This window comes from Callospermophilus lateralis, unplaced genomic scaffold (genome assembly GCF_048772815.1).
Source record: "Callospermophilus lateralis isolate mCalLat2 unplaced genomic scaffold, mCalLat2.hap1 Scaffold_1348, whole genome shotgun sequence".
NCBI classification, from domain to species: Eukaryota; Metazoa; Chordata; class Mammalia; order Rodentia; family Sciuridae; genus Callospermophilus; species Callospermophilus lateralis.
In genome coordinates, this window is record NW_027512510.1 from 234,647 (window position 1) to 254,409 (window position 19,763).

The window sequence follows — 19,763 nt, forward strand, 5'->3', positions numbered from 1 at the left end:
AGCGAAGAATGACCAGTTGGTCCAGTCTGGCATGGAGATTTGAAAACTGTATGGAAAGTACTTGGCACAGGCTAGGAGCTCACCGGTTCACCAGATCATCAGGAGCCTGATTCTCCATCCTCTCCAAGGCTGGGAACACCCCAGTACACATCTGTAGTCAATTTCTTTGAAGAAGCCCAGGGTAGTGCAGAGTCCAGGGCCCTGCTCCCACTCCAGGTGGACTTTAACACTGGGCCCAGGGACCCTGCTGCCTTGCCACCCAAGGCTAAGGGTGCTCTTACAGAATGCCAGCTCATTGCTGATTATTGGTGGCCAGTCCCTCCCTCCCCCAGGAAATTCAGCCACTCACTTCCAATGGTTAGAAATACTCAGACTCAACCTGCACCACCTTGTGGCCCAGCAGGGGGAGGTGCTGGAGATGGATCCTAGCCTCCTGCAAAAAAAAAAAAAAAAAAAAAGGCAGATCTGCACCTGAGCTACACCTGCAGCCCAGAGCCCCCCTCTGTTATTTGCTGGTTCTATTCTAATTTGTCTTGTGTCAATGTTCCTTTCCTTTCCTTTTGAAGGGCTGGGGCTCAGATCCATGGCCTCATGCCTGCTGGGTGGGAGCTCTGCCCCTAGGCCACACCCCAGGGGTCCTTGTTTCCATTTCCAGGCTGAACAATGCAAGCTCCTTGGCATTTGCTCTCTTCTGCTTTTATTTATTTTTAAACTTGGGGGGCTGGAATGACCCCAGAGTCTTGTGCCAAATGTGTGCTCCACCTTGGAGCTACATCTGTCTGCTGTTTTCGTGTTTTCCAGTAGTTGCCGCAGTCTGGCTGGGCACAAAATCATGAGCCACTCACAGCTTTGTAGATTCAAACAGCAATTCTTTATTCCCGAACTCACACTGGCCCTCTCCAAACACGTTCTGGGGAAATCCACGTTCTCTGCCTCCCCAAAACTCTCTGAATCCGGGGAGAACACAAGGGGAACTCAGGCAGCAGGATACACCCTATTCCCAGCAGGAATACTCTTAAACCTGGAACCGCCCTAAACCCGGATTGTCCTAAACCAGGAACGCCCTAAATCCGAGGAGAGCCTAAAACCCTGATCTGCCCTAAACCTGGATCCGCCCTGGTCCTTGAGCAAGGTCACCTTACATGCAATGTCACTGCAAAATGTCTAAGGCAAGTCCTATTTCCACGAGTCCTTCCACTAAGCAACATGGGGTATGCTGGCAAGGAAATTGTCATACCAAGTGGCTAATGGCTCTCAGCAAGTAGTGAACATCTGCCCGTTCATTCTATTGGGACCTGCTTGGGAAGGGACACACTGGGCAGTGCCTGGGGCCGGGCCTGGCCTGGGATCGGCTGCTGGCTCTGTGAAAAATGAAGGATCGCAGGGCTGGCGTGAGGTAGTGGGAGCCAGGACGGCAGCGCCAATCTGTCTTTGGTTATACATAGTTGTCCAGCAGAAGGTTATGTCATTGACTAATCAGAGTGAGATGGGACACAGATGGGCCTCTCCATGGCAGGAAGCACATCTTCTCACTTTTAGAAGTGCTCTAGTCTGATGCAGCACACGCCTGTAATCCCAGCCACTCAGAAGGCTGAGGCAGTTCCTCGCAAGTTCGAGGCTAGCCTCAGCAACTTGGTGAGCCCCTGTCTCAAAAATATAAAAAGTAAAAAGGATTGGGGATGTGGCTTAATGTAGCACCCCAAGATTTAGTCCTCAGTATGTCTCCAAAAGGAAAAAAGAAATGAAATGTTCTAGGGAATCAGCACAAGGGCTCTGGAGTCGGAAGTCCTGGGTTCAGAAGTCCTGGGTTCAGGTCTTGCCTCTGCCCTCACTTACTGCATAACTGCTGATGGCTATTTTGACTGGAGTGGATTTGGTGGAGAGTGAAGCTTCGGAGAAAATGCAGTTGAGGTGGTAAATCCCAGTTCCTGTAAACAACAAAATAAATTGTCGCCATTGTGAGAGAGGGATTCCCCTTTGGGTCAATAGGGTACACGGAATGGAGTAAACCTGAACTTAACACTCATATTAAGTGGTAATGGGAATGCACAAACTTGCAGATTTTTTTCAACAAATGTAAATTGTGAACCAAGTGATCAGCATCCTCAAAATCAGAATGCCGTGTTCTCTTGAGTGTCCTGCTGGAGGAACCTGTGGTCCCAAATTGTAGTTTATATTAAGGTCAAATTCAGGATCCAGGGAGTTGCCACATTTTAATTCTAAAACACAAGGAGACAAACTGATTTTTATGAGTGTAGGCAAATGACTACTTGAGGCAGTCTGCATGGTTGAGAGTGGATCGATGAGTGGTGGCTGGATGCATGAGTCTAGAGGTCGGTCAAACCAAAGCTTGCAGAGGGAGATTGCAAAGGTTTGAGCGAAGAGGAAGACCATTGGGTTTCAGGGCTGTCCTGGATCTCTGCAAAGCCTCTTGTGGAGGTCATGGGTTTCCTCTGTGGGGTGCTCCTCTGCTTAAAGCACCTGGAGGGTGCAGAGCCCCCTGGCTGCTCTCCAGTCTGCATTAGGCAACATCAAGACCCTAATGTCCACCTCAGCAAGACGCAGGGCTCTAGTGTCAGATGTCATATCAGCTGTGTCAGCCTCTGAACAGAAGGAAAAGAAGTCACCAACAGCACACCTGTCACCCAGGACAGCTGATGGCCAGGTCACATCTCAGATGTGACATCCGCCCCCAGGATGAGGTGTGGCTTTCTGCAAGAGTCACAGAAGCAGTCCTGCAGGAGGGCTTACCTCTGGGGCTTGCTGGGCTCAGAGAAGGGCGCCTCCAAGACACGGTGGTGTTTTTGGCGTGTCAGGCTCATGACCTAGGAGAAAGCTGGTGGCTTCTGCCCACCCAAGCACCAGGAGCCCCCGGAGTTCCCTGATCTATGTGAAGAGGAGGCTGCAAAAGGGATTGGGTTCTTGTCCACCCCCACCTTGAAATGCCCTTATCTATCTCAGGAAAGTAGGCTGGAGGTCACTGCCCCTGGACAGATGTCCCTTCCAAGATAGTGTTCCTGGGGCTCATTCAGATTCTAAAGAGGATGTAGCCCAGTGGTCAGACCTACTGGGTTCCATCACCAGCATGCGTACACACACACACACACACACACACACACACACAATTCTGGAACTATTCATTACCCAAATAATCATTTATATGCCCTCAAAGTTGCCAATATTCTACATTCTCTTCCTGCTATATAGAAAAAGTGACATATAAGTTTGGCCAGGCACAGGGGTGCACACCTTTAATCCCAGTATCATGGGAGGCTGAGGCAGGAGGATTGTGAGTTCAAAGCCAACCTCAGCAAAAGCAAGACACTAAGCCACTCAGTGAGACCTTGTCTGTAAATAAAATATGAAATATGGGGCTGGGGATGTGGCTCAAGTGGTAGCGCGCTCTCCTGGCATGCGTGCGGCCCAGGTTTGATCCTCAGCACCACATACAAACAAAGATGTTGTGCCTGCCGAAAAACTAAGAAAATAAATATTAAAAAATTCTCTCTCACTCTCTCTCTCTCTCTCCACTCTCTCTTTAAAAAAATATATGAAATAGGGCTGGGGATGTGGCCCAGTGGTTGAGTGCCCCTGAGTTTAATCCCTGGTACCAAAAAAAAAAAAAAAAGAAAAACTAGCAGTTTTTCCACAGGGCCTGTGGCACACACATGTAATTCCAGTTACTCAAGTGGCTGAGGCAGAAGCATCACAAGTTCATGGCCGGCCTTAGTAATTTAGGAAGACTCTGTCTCAAAATAAATTAAAAGGGCTGGAGATGTGGCTCAGTGGTAGAGTACCCCTAGGTTCAATCCCTGGTACCAAATTTTTTTTTTAAATAGCAGGTTTTTTTTGTTTTTTGGTTTTTTTTTTTGATCACCCAGTAAGTGGGTCAGAGCAACACATCCAAATGAAGAATACGATATCTTTCAAGTGCAGAGGTGCCCAATAGGTACCAGATTGCTTTCTTGGACGCAGGGGTACCAGATGGAGCAACTGTAGAAGGGTATCTCAGCATACCCACACTGCTGGACCCCTAGATATTTTGCTGAGGTAGAAGGCTCTGAATTCCAGCTGGATTTATTCCTCCCACCCCTCACATGCACCTGGATCACCGAGTGTAGGATAATCACCACTTCAGCGTGACAACATCCATGTAATGGGGCAGTGTGGTATCTTGTGGAAGAGGAAGGTCATAGAGATCTCTGTGAACTAAATTGGAACGTTGGACTAGAGAGTTGATACACTCCTGAGGCAGGACAGTGAAGGTGTCTTGCTCTCCTTTTTAGATTTAAGAAAGTCACTTGTGATGGCCGTGATGGACAGGGAAGGGGAAGGAAGGCAAGTTCCAGATCAGTAGCTGCATGCCAGAATTGGGGATTGGAGTGTGTCACTTGATGGTGTGGGATGGAGGTGAGCATGTCACATGGTGGCTTATGATGGGTGTGAGTGTGTCACATGATGGTTTGGGACCGTGGGACCAGGTATTGACACCGTATCTAGATGGTGGCTGCAATAGAGTCACTAACCTTATAATAACCCACACTCATCCCCCTGAACCTTCTGCACAGACCAAACAGACGGGTTGGAATGTGGTGGGAATCACCACTCCTGTGTCTTTCAAGTCCTGATGGTGACAGTGACCTCTGAAATCCCTCTGAAAATGCAGTGTGCTTTTGGTTTGTGAATTTTTTTAAGATAGAGGTGTTCTAGTTGCTTCCACTTGGCCTTTCCTATCACCTGGAAGGAAATGACCGTTCTATGTCTCAGGTCAGAAAACCATGGCCGGGATTGTGCCAGTGGCGCGTCCATCCCTTCCACACGCATTCCAGAACTAGGGAAATCACCACAGGTGGATCCGAGCACCCGCTGGGCTGGCCAGCAGAGGAGCACAGTCATTGTCACCTGACCTCCACGGCCCTGGCACGGGTGGTGGAGCACAGTGGCTTTGAGGGTTAGTTCAGAGCTGGCTTCCAGAAGCCCCTGGGGAGTCTGATGGTTTCCTTTTCCCCAATACACAGTCCTAGGTCCCTGGGGAGAAACCAAGAGAAAGATAAAGGGTGTAAGTGTCGGGCAACATAGCAGAGTCCTTCCTGGGGGACCTACCCTCTCCTTCCTTCGGGGGCTGCTGGGTCTCTGAGTCTGTAACTGGCCCCAGCCTGGGAATGACTCAGAGGCCATGGCTCCCCGTTCTGGTGAGTCAAGTTAGACCTGTGTTCACTCGGCCTAGAACTCTCCTGCCCATACAGGTCAAGTAAGAAGTTGGCTGACTGTCTTCTCTGGGGATGCTGCAGCCAGCCGGCCAGTGCTGGGGCTCTGAAGGCCAACCATTCTGATCTCAGCCTCACCTATGCTGTCTTTTACAGTCTCTGTGTGTTCCTCATCTTTGGCAAGTCAAGGGCTACTGCTTGACCCCTGCCAGCCCATGATTCCACAGTCTTACTAGCTTTAGGGATCACAGCTCCACGTAAATCCAGGAATTCCCCGTGTAAATTCTGAACTACAGAGAAGAGCCAGGGCTCCGGGAAGCTGCTGGGACTCCTTTAACAAATGTATTCATCCCAGGTCTGGAAGGTGGGTCCTCCAACCTGGCCTGGTCGGGGAGTCCGTCTTTTATGATCAAGCCACCATTCAACGCTCAGCCTCTGGGTCTCTTCCTCGGCTTTATTGCCAGTACCAAAAACAAACAAACAAACAAAAAATTGTTTTTGTTTGAGTTGGCCATGGTTGGAGCACACCTGTAATCCCAGCTACTCAGGAGGCTGAGGAAGAAGGACCACACATTCAAGGTAGGCTTAGGGAACTTAGTAGGACCATATCTCAAAATATTTTTTTGAATATTTTATTTATTTATTTATTTATTTATTTATTTATTTATTTATTTTATTTATTTTTTTTTTTATTTATTCATTTTATACGGTGCTGAGGATCGAACCCAGGGCCTCATGCGTGCAAGGCAAGCGCTCTACCACTGAGCTACAACCTCAGCCCTCAAAATAAAATTCTAAAAGCAAAAAAAAAAGGGCTAAGGATAGAGCTCAGTGGTAGAATGATTAACTAGTATGTCCAAGGCCATGAACCAATAATAATACATTTACTTTATTTTCATTTTATTTTTAGAATTGGGTACTTTGAACCCAGGGACACTCTACCACTGACCCACATTCCCAGCCATTTTCATTTTTGATTTTGAGACAGGGTCTTGCTAAGTTGCTCAGGCTGGTCTCAAACTTGCAGCCTTCCCACCTGAGCCTCCCCATTTGATGGAATTCCAGGTGCATGTCACCCATGCCCAGTTTAAAAAAAAAATTAAACTTGTCTTTTAGATTTGCTTCATTTTAGCCATTTCTGTGAATCATTGTTGCGGTAGATACAAGGGCCTGTTGACTATCATTCCTTCACCTGAAGAACTTCCTTTAAGATCTCATATAGGGGGCTGGGGATGTGGCTCAAGCGGTAGCGTGCTCACCTGGCATGCGTGTGGCCCAGGTTTGATCCTCAGCACCACATACAAACGAAGATGTTGTGTCTGCCGAGAACTAAAAAATAAATATTAAAATTCTTTCTCTCTCTCTCTCACTCTCTCTTTAAAAAAAAAAAAAAAGATTTCATATAGGGGCTGGGGTTGTGGCTCAGCGGTAGAGCGCTTGCTTGAGTAAGGCACTGGGTTCAATCCTCAGCACCACATAAAAATAAATAAAACAAAGGTATTGTGTCCATCTACAATTAAAAATTTTTTTAAAAGAAGATTTCATATAGTACAGTTCTGGTAGTAATGAATTCTCTCAGCTTTTGTTAATCTGAAGAAGTCTTTGTTTGACCACATTTTTAAAAATTTATGTATGATAATATTGACTTTTTGTATGTATAGTTTAATGAGTTTTGAGATGTTTATAGAATCATGTAACCACAATCAGGATACAGAAAAATGCTTTCATTTTATATAATCCTTATTTTAAAATAATTATGGTGTGCATGTATGAATGTGTAACAATGAATCCCACTATTATGTATGATTATAATGCACCAATAAACAAATTTAAAAAAATAAAATAATCATAGACTCACAGGAAGTTGCAGAAACTTGCATAAAGATTCCTATGTACCCTTCACCTATCCTGCATAAATATAGCCAATGTCAAAACTGGATATAATCAACTCAAAAAACTGTACCAGTATAATACTTTTAAGCAGAATACAGACATTATTCAGATGTCACTAGTTTTTGTATGCATTCTTTTTTTTAATAGCCTTATAGTAAGGTTTTTGTTTTTATTTATTTATTTTGTTAAGTACTAGGAATTGAACCCAGGAGCACTTAACCACTGAGCAACGTCCCCAGCCCTTTTTTCATTTTTTAATTTTGAGACAGGGTCTTGCTAAGTGGCTTAGGGACCTGTTAAATTTCTGAGGCTGGCTTTAAACTTTTGATCCTCCTATCTCAGCCTCTCATGACACTGGGATTACATGCATGATCCACCATGCCCAGCAATGGATGCATTATGGATTTTTGTTGTTGTTGTTTGTTGGTTTGTTTTCGTACCAGGGTTGGGATTGAACCAAGGGGCGCTTAACCACTGAGTCATGTCCCCAACCTTTTTTATGTTTTATGTTGAGACAAGGTCTCGCTAAATTGCTTAAGGCCTCAATAAATTGCTGAGACTGGCTTTGAACTTGCAATCCTCCTGCCTCAACTTCCCAAATTACTGTGAATACAGGCGTGCGCCACAGTGCCTGGTCAGGCTCAAATGATCCTCCTGCCTCAATCCTCTGAGTGGCTAGAACTACAGGAACATGTCACTATGCCCCACCAGTTTAAATTTTCAGAGTCTGTTTCTGCACCTGTAAGATGAAGCTAATAATGGCCATGTCATAGCTCATGTGAGGTAATGGTTATAAGGTCTTTTCTTTCGACACAGTGGCTTGTGCCTGTAATCCCAGTGACTCAGGAGGCTGAGGCAGAGGATCACTTGTTCAAAACCAGCCTGGGAAACTTAGAGACCCTGACTCAAAAAAAAAGGGGGAGTTCTGGGGATGCAGGTCAGTGGTAGAGCACCACTGGGTTCATTCCCCAGTTGTGCACATGCATATACACACATACACACACACACACACATAATTTAGAGTACTTTGTGGCATATAGAGCTTACTAATTATCAGGTTTTTCCTTTTCTTCATTTTAATCCATTCATTCATTAACAAATATTGAGAAGCTACATGTCTAGGAATTGTGCCTGATGCTGGGAGTGCCCCATTGAGTGAGATGGGGTTTTTGTTAACTACAATAAAGGCAGTCATTGCACAAGTAACTGCAAGTCCAAAGAGCACTCTGGGAGTGGCATTGCAGGGGAATACAAAAGTGCGTTCTTGGGCTGGGGGTGCAGCTCAGGGTAGAGTACTTGCCTAGCAAGGGTCAGGCCTAGGTTCAAAACAGTGCATCTCTGAGGCAGTCATCTTTCAGCTTCACAAGCAGGAACTTAAGAATTTTCCACGTACAGGGTAGGGAATTGGCTAGGTGTGGTGCTGTGTGTGTAAAGGCTGACTTAGGAAGTGGCTCCGACAGACACAAGCAATTGGAAGAAGACAAGTGAGGCTAAAGATCAGGGAGAGACAGGGTGGAGGCAGGGAGAGAGAGAGGTGGGGACCGTTGACTGTGTCCTGCAGGCCATAAGAGGATGGACTTCATCCTCAGAAAATGGACACTAGAGAGAGTATAGGGGCTGAGGATATAGCTGGTTGGTAGAGTGCTTGCCTTGCATGCACTAGGCAGTGAGTTCAATCCCCAGCACCACCACCAAAAAAAAAAAAAAAAACCACTATGGGGAGTATAAGCAGGGAATGGAGTGAATAACATGGTCCATTTTGGGTTTTTAAAGCTGGCTGGTTATGCAGAGAACAGACTGGAGGAGGTCTGGAATAGAGTCAGGGAGGCCAGTCAGGAAGCTGAGGAGAAAAGGGGAATGTGGCACGTCCAGGGCAGCAAGAAGCCTAAACTTGGACCTAAGCACCAGTTCTATTTTATTCCAGAGAACTAGGGCAAACACCTGGTTCCCAAGAGGGCTTGGGCTGGTTCATTGGAGTTAGGTCTGATGCAGTTTTAAGATATTACCACTAGGCGGCGCAAGAACCCAAAGAGACGCTTAGAATCAGCAGAGTCCTTGGGGGAACTGAGTCCTGGGAGGCAAAGACAGCCAGAGGGGGTCCCCTTCCTTTGCTCAATTAGATGGCTGACTCTCAAAAGCAGGAAGGAAACTGGAGGGAATCCTGGACTACATATTCGAAAATATGAGTTCAAGTCCTTCCTCTTCAGCTTCCTGTCTTAGGCGAGTTATTTTACCCCTGGAGCCCTCAACTTCTGCAAGAAGGCAGCTAATTATCCTTGGCAGTGGAATTAGAGAGAGGTCCTGAACAGAGAGGCTCAAATCTTGGTATCTGAGTGTCCTGAGTTTAATTTCCCCCTTCCTTCAACCGCATACTGACTCTATAACTTAGGTAAAGTGATGTCACCTCTCGGATAAACAGTTTCCATCTCTGTTAAACGAGCTTTTTTTTTTTTTTTTTTTTTGGTACCAGGGATTGGACCCAAGGGCACTTTTACTATTGAGCCACATCCCCAGCCCCTTTGTATTTTATTTAGATAAAGAGTCTGCTAAGTTGCTAAGATTGGCTTTTGGCTTTGAACTCCTGGTACTTTGCCTCAGCCTCCTGAGCTGCTGGGATTATAGGCATGCACCACCACCCCTGGATTCAATGGGAATTTTAACCTATCCCTTGCGTGGGTGCAAATTTTAAATGAGATACTGTCTGCATGTAGTTAATGCAGGGCTGACAGATAATAATTGTTCAATACATGTGTATTATTATAGAAATTTAACTCATATTTATTAAGTATTTAATGAATTTCTAGGCCTGGGTCTATGCTACTATCCTCTGCCAATAATTCTGTTGGGGCAGAAGAAAGGAAGAATCCTTCTTTTCTGAGCCTCAGTTTCTCCAACAGAGACACAGGGAGTAAGATGGGATTGGATTCTTAGTAGGAGCCTTTCCAGCCCTGATATTCCAGGCTTTTCTTTTCCCTCCCTCCTTCCTTATCTTTTCTTTTCTTCCATTTATCCATCATTTATTCATTCCTTCAACAATCATTCATTGACAATCTACTATATTTCAGGTGCAGGAACCAAAACAGACCCACATTAAAACGGTTGGAAATCCCTGGGAGCCAGTCCATTGGAAAAATGTTGGTTCAAAAAGCTTTGTTCTTCCTTACAGCCATCAATCCTTGCAAGTTATTTTGTGTTTGGAAAAGGAAAAAATCATGCCAAGAGTTTATTTCCGTGCCTCTCTGTGTGGCTATGTACACACACAGGAGCACACAGACTCATTTATATAGAACATTTGCAGCACGTTGTCATGGGAACCATATTTTTCAGTGTCTCTGGGCATGAGGGCTGCCTGTGAGTAGAGGAGCTTTTATAAAACACCCCCTGCATGCACTTTTGTGTGGTGTGAGATCCTGCTGTGAGAGCTGCCTCCAGAGCCAGTGTGGGCCCTTTTGATCATTGCTGCTTGTTTCCCTTATTGATCTTGTCAGATATGAGTGAATTTGACCGAGGGAACAGAATGTCTAACTCAGTGACTAGTGGAAAGATCCTCTGGGACATTTGCCAACTTGGTGGCACACAGAGGTCAGAGTTTGAGGGGTTTTTTTTTTTTTTTTTTTTGTGTGTGTGTATGTGTGTTTTGAAACCCCCAATTTGAGATTGTTGAAGGATTTGGGAAAGACTTGGATGAAAAGACAGAAAGCATCCAGGGAATATATTTTCAGAAATGACAGCTGCAGCAGCCACTTTTGAACACAGTGGGCAGTGCCAGAGCCAGGAAGGGGCAGAGCACCATCCCAGAAGGCGGGGCAGGGAACCACTCTCCCCTGAGCTTCCACTCCGGGGCCTGGCTCCTTTGTCAGGGCTTTGCATGTGGGATCCTCTGTAATTCTCAAATCAGCTCTGTGAGAGGGACATTGTCCTTCCTAGTGGGAAACTGGGATCTGGAGGGTAAAGGAGCCAGGAAGAGGTGGAACAGATTCAGACCTAGTTTGAGCCTGACCTCACAGTCCACTGTCCTGGTCCATTTTCTATTGCTGCAACTGAGTGCCACCGACTGGGTAATTTATAAGAAAAATAAATTTATTTCTTATAGTCCAAGAGCCTGGCACCGGCATCTGATGAGGGCCTCCTGCTGCAGGAGAATATGGCGGAGTGCCTTACACAGTAAGGCAGAGCAAGCAGGCTAACTCTGGTCTCTGTTCCTCTTTTAATAAAGCCACTACTGCCATTCTTGGGGCCCCACCCTTGTGACCTCATCTAATTCTAATCATTGCAAGGCAAGGGATCTCCATCTATTGATCTCCACCTCTAATTACCATTATCAAGATTTCTGGAGATGAGATTTCCAGAACATTGGAGGCTTATTTAAACCATGGTACCCAGTACACTGAGCCACCTCTGCAGTCAGTTTTCTCCTCACCTCCAGGCCAGGAGTGGAGTGAGGGTCAGCAAGGAATGGTAATCCAGAGATTCTAGTCCTTGCAGACCTCAAGTCATGGTGGCAGGTCCTGTCACGGGGCAGCTACGAGGCTGACCAGACCAAGTCTAGCAGGAGACTTCTTCAACACAAGAGCTGGCTTGCATTCTGGTTTCTTGAGAGCTTCCTATCTATCGGGAGCTCTGATTTATTTTGGTGCTGGGGATGGAACCCAGGGCCTCATGCAGTCCTAGCACGCTCTACCACTGACCTTCACCCCCAACGGGTGCTTTCCACATTTTCATTTATAAACTCTTAGAAGATCAAGGCTGGCATCATCATGACTACACTACAGATAGAAACTGAAGTTCAGATCACACGGCTAGTAAGCTGAGATGGGAACCCAAGTAACCTGGCCCTGAGGCTGGGGCTCTTAACCGCTGTGCCCTTCTGGCCTATGATTTAGAGCTCTGTGCTGCTACCACAGAGCCATGTGGCATTTCCCCTCCCCAAAGAGCTTCAGCTGGATCAGAGTAAGAAAGAGCTGAAGGGGGAGGGGGATTCCCATTGAATGACAGTCTCCTGTGAGTCCAGAACTGTGCTGGATCTTTCCACCTTGCAACTTTGTAGGAACATTGGAACTATCATCATGCCCTACGCACAGAGGAGAGGAATTGAGGTCCAGAGGGTGAAGCAATTCAATTAAGTTCTCAGAACTGGGATTTGTGCCAAGATCTATTGTGTTCCAAACCCCATGCCCAAGCCGCAGAAGTAGGACAGCACTGAGTCCTCCGCCCACATTTCTCAGTTACAGTGTCAGGGAGAAGGATCCAATTTCCCCTAGGATCAGGAAAGGCCACTCTGAAACTCCTGGGTGGACTGGCATGGTGGGGCAAGACTAGAATCCCAGCAGCTCTGGAGGCTGAGGCTGATTGTAAATTCAAAGCCAGCCTCAGCAACTTAGCAAGACCCTGTCTCTAAGTAAAAAATAAAAAGGACTGGTGATGTGACTCAGTGGTTAAGCACCCCTGGGTTTAATCCCTGGTACCAAAACAAACAAATAAAATGAAATTTAGGTGGCAGAGGGCTCCCACTTACCCCGGCAGATGGTAGTTCCCAAATCTGACAGGGTAGAGGAACATTCAAAGACTCAATCAACCTCCCTCCTTAACTGTTTACGGAGCATCCATCTCCCATGTGCCAGGCTCTGTGCTGCCCACACAGCAGTGAAGGTGAAAGTCACAGTCTCTGTCCCTGAAGAAAGAAATCCTCTGTGTTAAGGCATAAGTGTAAGTTATTGAAGTTATTGAAATGTACACTTCCAGACCGTTTTCAGATTTTTGATTTCTGTATATCTATCTGTCTCTATTTACAAACATAACATGGTATTCTGAAAGTATCGTTCTGCTTTTGGAGCACTACATTGTGTTTTTCAGAAGCAGGCCTATAACACAGAGATGAATCCATGTTACCTAGGTTGAGTTCAAATTGGTATGTGCACTGTGATTCCCATTATATTGTTCTACCTACTAATGGACAGTTAAGTTATATCCAGACCTAACCACCTCCCCCATTAAGTAAAACCCCTGTGGAGAGACATGTGGATGCCTTTATGAACATATTGATAATTTTTCATGGCAGTGTTTTCCAAAAACCAGTTAGTAAAATCAATTGATTCCTTTGCAGCCTGAAGTTACCTTCATTCCAGTTTACTGGTATAAGAACCACAGTACATCAGCAACTATTCTCCAATAGTATTTCAGGCAGAAGTCATTCTAGATAACAATCAGTGCGGGATCCTCCATGTATTTTACACAGCCCATGGCAGGGGACATCTAATCAGGTGAGACAGACTGATTAGATTTATTCTGTTTGTTGGCTTTGTTTTTTTAGGCCTGAATTTTTCACATTTCAATTAATTGTAGGTCAAGTATCAGGCGGATTCTTCACTGGGCTTCAAATGTGATAAAGCTGCTTCTTATTTTTAAGAAGGCCGTTGCAATCCTGCATTTATTTTACACCTCAGTGCATGTTTTACACACAAACACACACCCGCCCTCACACACACACACATCAACAAACACAAACACATAATTAGAGCACATTTAACACTCAAATAAAGCTTTCACTATTAATTCATGACTAAGGTATTCTTTTAATAAGAATTGTGCCTTGGTCTCTACTGGGGAAACATTGTTCAATGTGCGTTCTCTGGTTTGTTGTAGGGCAGTGAATGTTCACTTGTTGGCAATGATATAGAAATGGGGAGTAAGAGTTTAAAAGTTTTTATAGTAGGTAGGCAGCGTCAGAGTATGGAATCTAAGAATAAGAAATTGGGGAATTTCCACTTTTTTTCTTCATTTCAATCTCCTAATAATTCATATATATTTTCCAAATGTCTCTGAGAAAACAAGGACTAGGTCAATCCACATAACCGTGAACCATAGCAGAATGCAATTCTGAATTTCATATAAACAGTCATAAAATCAAAAAGACAGGTGCTGGGGTTTTGGCTCAGCACTAGAGTGCTGGCTTCGCACTTTCAAAGGTCCTGAGTAGGATCCCCAACACCATATGTGTTGAATGAATGTGAATGAATGAAGCCATGCATGAGTGTATGATGAATGAATTAAAGGTATAAGGAGGAGGAGGAAGAGGAGAAGGAGGAGGAGAAATAGAAGAAGATGATGAGTAATTTGACAGAAGGGAAAATGGGGAGCAGAGTGAGTTTAAAGTGTGGTTTCCAATTCCCAAACGTTAAATTACAGCAGCTGGGATAGAGAGAGAAGATGGGAGGGCAGGAGAGGGGGGAGAGTAGAGGATAGAAAAGGTAGCAGAATAGAACAGTTACTAATATGGCATTTTGTAAAAATGTGGATGTGTAAACAATGTGATTGTGCAATCTGTATATGGGGTAACAATGGGAGTTCATAACTCACTTGAATCTAATGTGGGAAATATGATATCTCAAGAGCTATGTAATGTTCTCAGCAACGAATATAAAAAAGAGGTCTTCATTTTTCTTTGTAGTTGAGGTCTCCTATTTCCGTGACATGTTTAGTTGTGTTCCCTCCTTTAGTCCTCCCATGCTCTAGTTATTCTGATATGGAAAAACTAGCTGATATGCAAAAACCAGTCTGAAAATCAGTGACAATTTTTCATTAAGCCTAAAGTCACTTCACATTTGCTACAGTCATACTAAATACACTTCTTTGTTGGGAGTTTCAAATATATTTCCATCAGCTAGATCACAAGTACCTAGAACTCCCATTCTTGTTTATGTAATAGTGAGTTCATCAGATTAAATGCTGTACTCTTGAATAAAACAAAATAGGAATAATTTACTCATAAGCTTCCTATGTAAACCATCTTTATTTACAAAATACTATCTTAAGAATTATAGTTTCATTGAGCTTCAATTGGAGCCAAAGTATAGTCAATTACTGAAGTAAAAGCAGTTACTTAAAAACTAAAAATGAGAGAAAAGTCAAATTACATTTGAAGAGAGAGCAACAGTATGAGGTTTCTTGATTGGTTCTGGATGTTGAGTAACAGGCTCATATGCAGGTGGAAGGAACCCTTCAGGAAAATCACTTGTACTTTCAGAATGCGGGTGTAGAGGGCTGAATTCCAGCTCTTGGGGGAAGATTGAGAGGAAAACCCTCTCCCTGCATAGACACTTCGCATTGGAAATGGAGTGGGTGGCGGGCCAGGTGGAAAATAATCTCCAGGTTCCCATACAAGTTTCCTCGGAGAGGTGGAGGAAAAAAAAAGGTCCTCTTCTCATGAACTGACTCCTTGGGTCAACTGGAAACAAGGCACCCCTTTGATTGCCAGCTTCAGTTCTTCCTCATTCACTTGAAAGAGTCTCCAGCTTGTTTTAGCTTCAGCTATTTGTGATCTGAGGGTTTCAGATTCACCTTGGAGGGACTGTATCCTTCTTGATAGATGCGCCCTCATTTCATCCTGTTGACCATGTTTAGCCTTCTGTGCTTTGAGCTCTTCTTCTAGAAAGAGCATTTCAACGCCATGGCTGGATTCGGACCAATGCAGCTTTTCGTAGGTTGCCTCCAGATGTTGTGCTTCCCTTGAACCCTTCTCAAACCTGCAGTCCTTTAAAGATGAGGCTAAGCCTTCATGTTCTTTTTCAACAAGGCTCACTTTTTCAAGAAGTCCACACTTTTTTTCAATAAGTCCCGCAAGATTTACAGCCAGCTTTTTTTCTCTTCCCACGTAAAGCCTGCTACTAACCGACTGAAAACATCTCCAGAAAAGTAAGAGAACAGCCAAAAATCTAAGAGCTGTACACATCACCAACTCCCAAGGAAAGCCATAAGGAAGATGGCCTGGCTTCATGTCTTCGGACAATGCTGCCACAACCGTTGGTGCTTCTTCCAGAACCACCCACTAGTATGGCTGAGAGGCAGCCCTTGGCTCCTCCATCACACCAAGACGGCTTTGGCTCTTGCCACCACAACCACAGCCTGCCCAGGCAGGCCAACGCAGTCTGTGGACACTCAGGTGTTTGGTCAGGAACTCTAACCTGCACCAGGCAACGGAGCAGACCACTGCGATCCCCTTCAGGGTGTGAGCGTATGGCAGGTGGTGGGCGTATGGTGGTGGGAGCCATGATCAAGGGCTCCCAGGAGCCTTGTTGTGCTCAACTGCCCATCAGGGGAGTCTTGTCCCCTTCCCTACCCAGTGCATCCTCAAGTGCCACAGGTTTAGGTCCCTCCCACTCCAGCCAGAGAGAATTCCTCCCCATGCCACACACCCCTTGAGTTGGTTTAGGCCAGGCCAAGGCGGGGCTTAGTAGGAAGATTCCATCCAGTCATCATAAAATTCAGTTTGATGTCACTCAAATTCTAAAGCTGTCCAAACTGTTCAAACAGCTTTCAAGGCCTATATTGGTCTTTGTGTCGCTTGCCTTTTGTTTTATTTTATTTTATTTTATTTTATTTTTTGTTTTTTTTTTTTTGGCCTTTAGTTTTAGTGACTCAGTCCTTTCCCTGCCCTTGTACTCTACCTATTTCCTCCTTCCTTGCTTCCTTCCTCCCTTCCTGGTTTTTCTCCTTTTCTTCTTCCTTCTTTTCTACCTCCCTCCATCCCTCCAACTTTGCCTCCCTCCCTTTCAACTTTTTCTCTCCCTTCCGTCCCTTTTTTTTTTCTTGCAAGTGTTTGGGGTGAAAATCCATGGCAGGCCAGCCCCAAGCTAGGCAAGGTCACTGCCAGTGAGCTACAACATCCCCAGACCTGCTGCCACTTCCTACGCAAGTAATTTGAATTATCTCTAAAGAGAAACTCTCACATTAGTCTACTTTCAGTAATTTCAGAAGAGTTGCTAACATGGGCACAAATCAGTTATGACAAGTCATTTTTGAGAAGCACGGCACAGAAAATGTTCCCAAAAAGAGGGTGTTGAAAACGTCAGTTGGTTTTCAGGTCAGCATTTCTAGACTAGTATTTGTTGAAAATTCTTCAAACTCTTCTTTCAGATGTTTTTTTTTTTTTTGGACTTTTCTTGGGCTTGAAAACATCTAAGGAAGCTGGCTGGTCCTTATAAATATATAGCCAAGAGAAGGATGGATATGACTCTCTGAAATGGATGTAAATCATGAACGTGAATTACATTGTTGATGTTAAGACAACGAGTTCATGGCTTGATGTACCAAAAGGTCATCCCAACATTGTTTTCCTCCCAAGTTAGCACTTGACTTGTTGATGAGTCACATATGAGGTTCGAAGGAGAAGATGCACAAGTCATCACTGGTTTTGTAAGCATGCAAGTTCCAAGCCCATAGGCCACCATGCATGATTAGACCTGTTGTTATTTACACTTACATGGCCAGAGCTGTATCACTGTCTCAAAGTTGCCAAATGAGAGTAGCTTGTTTTCCTCTCCAGCACCTGTATCAAATGACCAGCTTTCAAGTGGACTTCCCTGAGCCTTTTCAGTATCTGAACATGCGAGTCCAAAGCACTTTAGTGCTACTACTAAAAAGGATACTCACTGTAACACTGTTTTTCTGACCATTAAATGGACAATAAGGTGACCCTGGTGTGCAAAGAACAGGACTCATTGAAGATGTAATGCCTGTTGGTGAATGACACTTTTCTAGGTTTCACGGGCCATGTGGAGGAATCAGCCCAAACACCTTGAAATACCACTTAATTCATAGTTTACTTAAGGACACATGTGGCTTAGGGAGAACTTCTTTCCTCTGAAAGTGTTTCTTCAAACGAGATGAGAGTCGAAAAGAAGGTATTGAGAACACTAAGTAAAATGGCTGTGCTTTGTGGAACTGGGAGGATTCCTCAATACATGTAACAATGTTTGTCACTGCCTTTGGACCTAACACGTATCAGTGTATATGAACAGAGGCACAGCAAGAAATATAGGTGGCATAAAACACCAAGGGGAAGGGGCTAAGCTGCCTTACTAGGTTTACTTTTTTCACTCTGGTGGCACTTTCTGTTGTCTGTATGAACAGAGTTTCCAAGTACTTTCCCACTTAGCCGGCCTCTCTGTTATTCATACAGTTGAACTACCAGGGAGAGATGGATCAGTTTACCACCTGTGAGGCCTTTTCTTCCACATTTTCTGCCCATTGCATGCTTTGGTTTTTTCCAGCTCTTCCTACAAGCCCCCCTAATCCTGATCTCCCCTTAGTCCTTATGATTTCTTTAAGTTTCCCCTTTGCTCCTGTTCATGGAGTCCTGTGTACAGATATTATACCTGATTCTATTGAACTCTACTTAATCCTTTCTCACCTCTGTGCTCCTTTTACCAAGTCACTCCTCAACACTTACTGTAACCCTTTGAATATTTTGTCCATTGTCATTTAAAAAACTCTTTAAAAATTGAACCATTTCGCATGCAGATACAGTCTTCTTGGTCTGCTATTAATCCCCCACTACTGACATTGTAAGTTATTGACATGTACGCTTCCAGACCGTTTTCAGATTTTTGATTTCTGTATATCTATCTGTCTCTCTATTTACAAACATAACATGGTATTCTGAAAGTATCGTTCTGCTTTTGGAGCACTACATTGTGTTTTTCAGAAGCAGGCCTATAACACAGAGATGAATCCATGTTACCTAGGTTGAGTTCAAATTGGTATGTGCACTGTGATTCCCATTATATTGTTCTACCTACTAATGGACAGTTAAGTTATATCCAGACCTCCCAGCCTCCCGCATTAAGTAAAACCCCTGTGGAGAGACATGTAGATGCCTTTATGAACATATTGATAATTTTTCATGGCAGTGTTTTCCAAAAACCAGTTAGTAAAATCAATTGATTCCTTTGCAGCCTGAAGTTACCTTCATTCCAGTTTACTGGTATAAGAACCACAGTACATCAGCAACTATTCTCCAATAGTAGTTCAGGCAGAAGTCATTCTAGATAACAATCAGTGCGGGATCCTCCATGTATTTTACACAGCCCATGGCAGGGGACATCTAATCAGGTGAGACAGACTGATTAGATTTATTCTGTTTGTTTTCTTTGTTTTTTTAGGCCTGAATTTTTCACATTTCAATTAATTGTAGGTCAAGTATCAGGCGGATTCTTCCCTGGGCTTCAAATGTGATAAAGCTGCTTCTTATTTTTAAGAAGGCCGTTGCAATCCTGCATTTATTTTACACCTCAGTGCATGTTTTACACACAAACACACACCCCCCCTCACACACACACACATCAACAAACACAAACACATAATTAGAGCACATTTAACACTCAAATAAAGCTTTCACTATTAATTCATGACTAAGGTATTCTTTTAATAAGAATTGTGCCTTGGTCTCTACTGGGGAAACATTGTTCAATGTGCGTTCTCTGGTTTGTTGTAGGGCAGTGAATGTTCACTTGTTGGCAATGATATAGAAATGGGGAGTAAGAGTTTAAAAGTTTTTATAGTAGGTAGGCAGCGTCAGAGTATGGAATCTAAGAATAAGAAATTGGGGAATTTCCACTTTTTTTCTTCATTTCAATCTCCTAATAATTCATATATATTTTCCAAATGTCTCTGAGAAAACAAGGACTAGGTCAATCCACATAACCGTGAAACATAGCAGAATGCAATTCTGAATTTCATATAAACAGTCATAAAATCAAAAAGACAGGTGCTGGGGTTTTGGCTCAGCACTAGAGTGCTGGCTTCGCACTTTCAAAGGTCCTGAGTAGGATCCCCAACACCATATGTGTTGAATGAATGTGAATGAATGAAGCCATGCATGAGTGT